The following is a 5,709-nucleotide window of genomic DNA, read 5'->3' as shown; positions in this document are numbered from 1 at the left end:
CGACGCCGCCTACCCCTCCCTCGTCGCAGGCACCCGAGGTGAGCACGCCTGCTCCTCCCTCTCCCCTACCTCTTCCTAGGGTTTCTACCTCCATCAAATTAGTTAGGGTGGAAACGAATCGGATGCGGATGTGGCTCAAATGAGTTAGGGTTCATGTAAGGGTGGAAACGAATCAAATTTTTAAGATGAATCATAAAATGAGTAAAATTTGACCACTTATTTCACTTTATAGTTGGATAATTGGAATATCCGCTACCACTTTCCACCCCTATAGGTTCATCAAATTAGATGGTAATTAGGGCAGTAGATAATTAGTTAGTAAGAACTAGGTACTAATTAGGTACTAGAATATTTTTATTTATAGTAAGTTTATTTAGTAAGAACTAGTTGAATTAATAGAACTAGTTAGTAAGAACTTGTTGCTATTTTTTTAGTTAAAGCAATTTTCCCGCATCGACGTGGACGATGTCTATCCCGCATCCTCGTCGTCGAGTCGGCGGAGGACGACACCTGCTTGACCAGATGGGCCATGTCCGGGACTGGGCTCCGCCGGGGTGGTACTGGGAGGCGCTACCTACCGGGGGGCGCAGGTTGGTGAGGAGCCAGCCTGTCGTTGACCCGAACCTTCTTTGGTGGCGGTCGCGTGGGCCAGTGACGGATCAGAGGCTCGAGGACTCCATGGAGGTGGTGCGTCACCGTGTCAGTGAGGAGGACGCGCACGTCCGACGCTACTTGTTTGCGTTGGAGCACAGGTTCTCCAATACCTGGCAGGTTCTCCAGGGATCTCACTGGAGCTATGATCCCGTGATGGTTCCTTCTCTGTGGGTGTCCACCGCCCGCGCCGATACCCGTCGTGTGCTAGGGTTTTAGTTGTACTAGTGATGTTATATGTATGACACTATTCGGGATGTATTAGTGATAATATTCGACGATGTACGGACGCATGAGATGATTTACTTTTGCTTATTGAATGCATGCTAATTTGAGTCTTATAAGATATTTTGAAATGTATATCTTGTGTTGCTCAATATCCAAGTGGCCGGTGATGTTTGCAGGTTACACCTCCGAGTGGCCTATGTTTTGCCGGAATATTGATTCATTTCCGTTCCGGCAAATTTCAGGCGCTCGATATATCCTATTTTAGCAAAGGTCATGCCGGATTTTTCCGTGAATTTTGGCATGACTTTTGCCAGAATATGTAGGAAATATCCAATGCCCCGGATTTGTGTGTTGAGTATCCTGGTAGTTGTCTTCTATTGATTTTCAATTAATGTTTTAACTATGAACATAGGAAATGTCTGACGACAAAAAGGATTTTGGTATTTGCAAATACTGCGAAGACGAGCGCTGCCTGTGCGACGGAATCTTCCTAGATGACGATAGGCGCTTCAGCATCAAGCTGGACGAGAACTTCGAAGTGGATACAGTAAGTCACAATGACAAGTCTTTTTTCGTAATTAAGCATGACATCTGCTTCATTTGCTTCAACTTATATATTTTTTTTACTATTCTACTAGCGTATCCTCTGCCATGCAAGAGTTTTTGTATTGGATAAGATAGGTTTCAGTCATACTATGGAGGTAAAGAAAGTTTATTTGAAGACCGAGCATGGTTATATTTTCCACGCAAAATTATACAATTCAGATGACTACACCTATTTTGGATGCAAAACATGGCGAGCACTATGCAAGACTTATGCATTTCAGCCTGATATGGTTATCACCTTTGATATTCGTCCGGAAGATGATATTGAAGGTAATACCGACATCTGGGTCGATGTGCAGACGCCTCCAGTTATACCAAAATGTAAGTTTCTCAACCATATTTATGTCTTTGATATTGTTTATTCAAAAATAGTTGACAACTAATTTGTATTGTCAGCTTATTTTGGTGCAAGCAAACATGTCCAGCGCTTGGTAGACAGGACCTACTACTGTCCCGGGGCTGAACTAAACTGCGAGGAGCTAAGTCATTATGTTTCATGGCTTGAGGATCTTGATACCGTCAAGACAAATTTTCTTCCTGGACTTAGAAATCTTAGTACTGAAAACGTGCGACCAAAGTGTTCGTCATGAACTACGGTCACATCTATTTAGGAAGGATGGTAAGATTTGTACTATTTGTTCTCAGTGCATCTTTTCCATACATTATTTGTGAAGCTAAACTTCATTGCTAAGTATGTGACTATACGATGTTCTTCAACAGGGACTCCCGATGAATGTTGTGCCTTATGGGATCGAGACTAAAGGTACCATGAGTATTAATAGCTTACGGCCAAGATATCCTACATGTTACTTTAGTGCATTCAATATCAGCGATGAATGCTTAATAGTGCAAGACTGGACCAGATATGTGATGGGGGAGCGCAGACAAGTACTAGGGGGCAGCAAACAGATGTGCTACCCAAAATTAGGAGACAGGTTCATCTGCATGCTCCAACTTGATCAAGGAGGAGAGCTACACATGTTTTATGTTGTTTTACCTAAGAGAGAGCAGCAGGAGTGATTAGCTAGAAATGAGTTTGAGGATGATGATGTGCTACACTATTACTATGATGATAAAATAGCTAGTGTTGGTGGTAATGACTGATGATTATTATTAGCTAGTGTTAGTGGTGATTAAATAAATATTGTTGGTGCTAATGATTATGATGATGATTAAATAGCTTGTGCTGGCGGATTAGATTCAAGTGGAGGCAACATGTGGTGCACATCGAAAGTACTACTAGTCCAAACTAGATCAAGTTTGGATTAGTAGTATACTTTTGACATGCACCACATATTGCCTCCACTTGAACCTAATCCACCTTCATTTGACACACTGTTATGGACATAATGATGTAAACCTCATAACTGGTATTGTACCAATATCTGTACGATGGCGCATAAATACACTAAAAATAAAAAAATAATACTAGTAGCGATGGAAAGAAAACACGCTGCCAGTAGTTACATTAGCAGCAGCGTGGGCGTGAACAAGCGCTGCAGCTATTTGTCCTAGCAATAGCGCGTGCGGCACGCGTTACTGCTAAGCAATAGCTGTAGCGCCTTATTAGTAGCGCGCCTACCCGCGCTACTAGTGAGCACAAAACCAGTGCTACTGATAGGGTTTTCCCTAGTAGTGATGGGGTTTATATCATATTGCTTGAGTTTATCCCTCTACATCATGTCATCTCGCCTAATGCGTTACTCTATTCTTATGAACTTAATACTCTAGATGCATGCTGGATAGCGATTGATGTGTGGAGTAGTAGTAGTAGATGCAGAATCGTTTCGGTCTACTTGTCGCGGACATGATGCCTATATACATGATCATGCCTAGATATTCTCATAACTATGGACTTTTCTATCAATTGCTTGACAGTAATTTGTTCACCCACCGTAATACTTATATTATCTTGAGAGAAGCCACTAGTGAAACCTATGGCCCCGGGGTCTATTTTCCATCATATTAATCTTTGCCAACTAGTTATTTCTGTTGTCGTTTATTTTGTAATCTTATCTTTTAATCTTTATCATAAAAATACCAAAAATATTATCTTATCATCTTTATCAAATCTCACTTTTGAATGTGGTCGTGAAGGGATTGACAACCCCTTTATCGCGTTGGTTGTAAGGTTCTTATTTGTTTGTGTAGGTATGAGAGACTTGCGTGTGGCCTTCTACTGGATTGATACCTTGGTTCTAAAAAACAAAGGGAAATACTTACGCTATTTTACTACATCACCATTTCCTATTCAGGAGAAAACCAACGCATGCTCAAGAGGTAGCAAGGGACTATGATATCACCAGCCCACAAGGGTTCAAGACCTGGTGCTCGCATTTATTCTTGGATTTATTTCATGATTTTCGGCGATGCGCATTTAGTGGGAGGAGACGTTCCCATTGACGATGAAGTGACTATGCTGACTTTATAAATTTCAAGATGATATGCTGGCTCAGTCTTTCAGAGGTGCTCATAGGGGTAGGATGTGCGTGTGTGCGTTCATAGGGGTGAGTGTATGCGCGTGTACATGAGCGCTTGCGTCTGTACTGTGTTAAAAAATATTTTTTGAAAATATGCAGGAAAAATAATTTAAGTTTTTTAAGAGAAATAGGAAGAGACTTTTTTTTCTTTTGAGTTTTTTGAGAATCCAATAGGAAAAATCTATTGGACTGCGAAATTCACGGGGAGGTGTTTCTGGGCTAAAGCACAGCCCGTTTCAGAGCCACTCCAAAGTTCACAGTGATGTAGTGATGCAGTGATGCGAAAAGCTTCTTTGGTTCACGGCATCCAATGGTATGCTTATCGGCACCACTCATTTGCATGTGGATCGGCATAGCACATTTATGAGTCAATGTATACAAACGCAGTGTTTCTATTACAGCAGGTCGTATATGACGGGTAAAGTACATCGTTTGGTCCTAGATGCGGTCGCTAGTAGTAGCAAATGTTCCCCGATCCACCCCCTTAGTATGCCGAATTCTGGCACTGGTAACAACCTGTACCCAACGACTTGTACACGCGATGAAGACATGTACCGAATCGATGGTTCTTGTCCCGACTCGTCAAAATGCCTGGTAACTTGTTTGGCCCCACACGTTATATGTCGCACCGAGATCGAGCACACACAATTTCTTGCAAATTAAATCCACTTATGGAGATCACCATAATTACTCATTAATCTAATTAAAATTGTCCAAAAACAATTTGCTCGACAGCGCACAGTTTTAAGAAGCCAGAATTCCTACATGCACTAGGTGCTAAACACGATTAGTCGGGTTTTAGCTCTTCCACAGGACGAAGCAAAAGTTTGACTATTAAGAAGCGGTTGAGCAAGTTACAACTGTCGCCAGCTAGTAGCATCGCATATGTAATTTCGTTGCATTGACCAAGTTCAACTGTCGCCGGCTAGTAGCATCGCATATGTAATTTCGTTGCATTGACCAATCAATTCAGCCCGGCGCACCACCACACCCCACAGCTCATTTACTGTTCTTCTCCCACTTCATCTGCACTCACCTACCCCGAGCAGCTCAACCCCGGTTCAATCGCGATGCATGCAGCACACGGTTTGGATAAAGTGTGTCGAGGCCGCCGTGCACTTGAAGTGCGCTCCATGCAGTGATGCTCCTATCCCCACCACAATCCCTAACTCGGTTCATAAAAAAATGAATCCTCCGCTCCCCTTCACCGCCGCCGCCACCGCCACCACCGCCACCGCCATCTAGGATCCGGCGACAATGGTGGAGGCCGTAATAGCTGGGGCGAACCTTCTCCTAGCGGCCTCCCAGATGAGATCGTGATCTTGTTGATCCTCGTCCGCCTCGACCCCAAATCCCTCCTCCGCTATTGCGCCGTCCCCCGCGCCTGGCGCCGCGCCACCTCCACTCGCCGCTTCCTCCTCGCCCACCACACCGGCCATCCCGTCCTCCCCATCGCTACCGGGCAGGATGAAGGCGACAACCGCTTCTACCGAAGCATCCTCACCTTCGACCACCGGGCCGCCGACGCCCAGCTCCAACACGTCACCCGGATTCTCTCGTCTGGAGGCCTCCTGCGACGGCCTCCTCCTCTTCTGTTTCCTTGACTTGGACGACTCCTACTTCTGCATCTTTAACCCAGCCACTCGCAAGTCCGCTCGCCTCCTGCCAATCCCCTCCGACTTCATTGTCTATGGAATGTACCCGCACCATCCTTCCGACAAGTACGACATTCTGTTGTATGCTG

The sequence above is a fragment of the Triticum aestivum genome, chromosome 3A (assembly GCF_018294505.1).
Source record: "Triticum aestivum cultivar Chinese Spring chromosome 3A, IWGSC CS RefSeq v2.1, whole genome shotgun sequence".
Lineage (NCBI taxonomy): Eukaryota > Viridiplantae > Streptophyta > Magnoliopsida > Poales > Poaceae > Triticum > Triticum aestivum.
The sequence above is the reverse complement of the archived record's forward strand: the minus strand, read 5'-3'. Positions refer to the sequence as shown.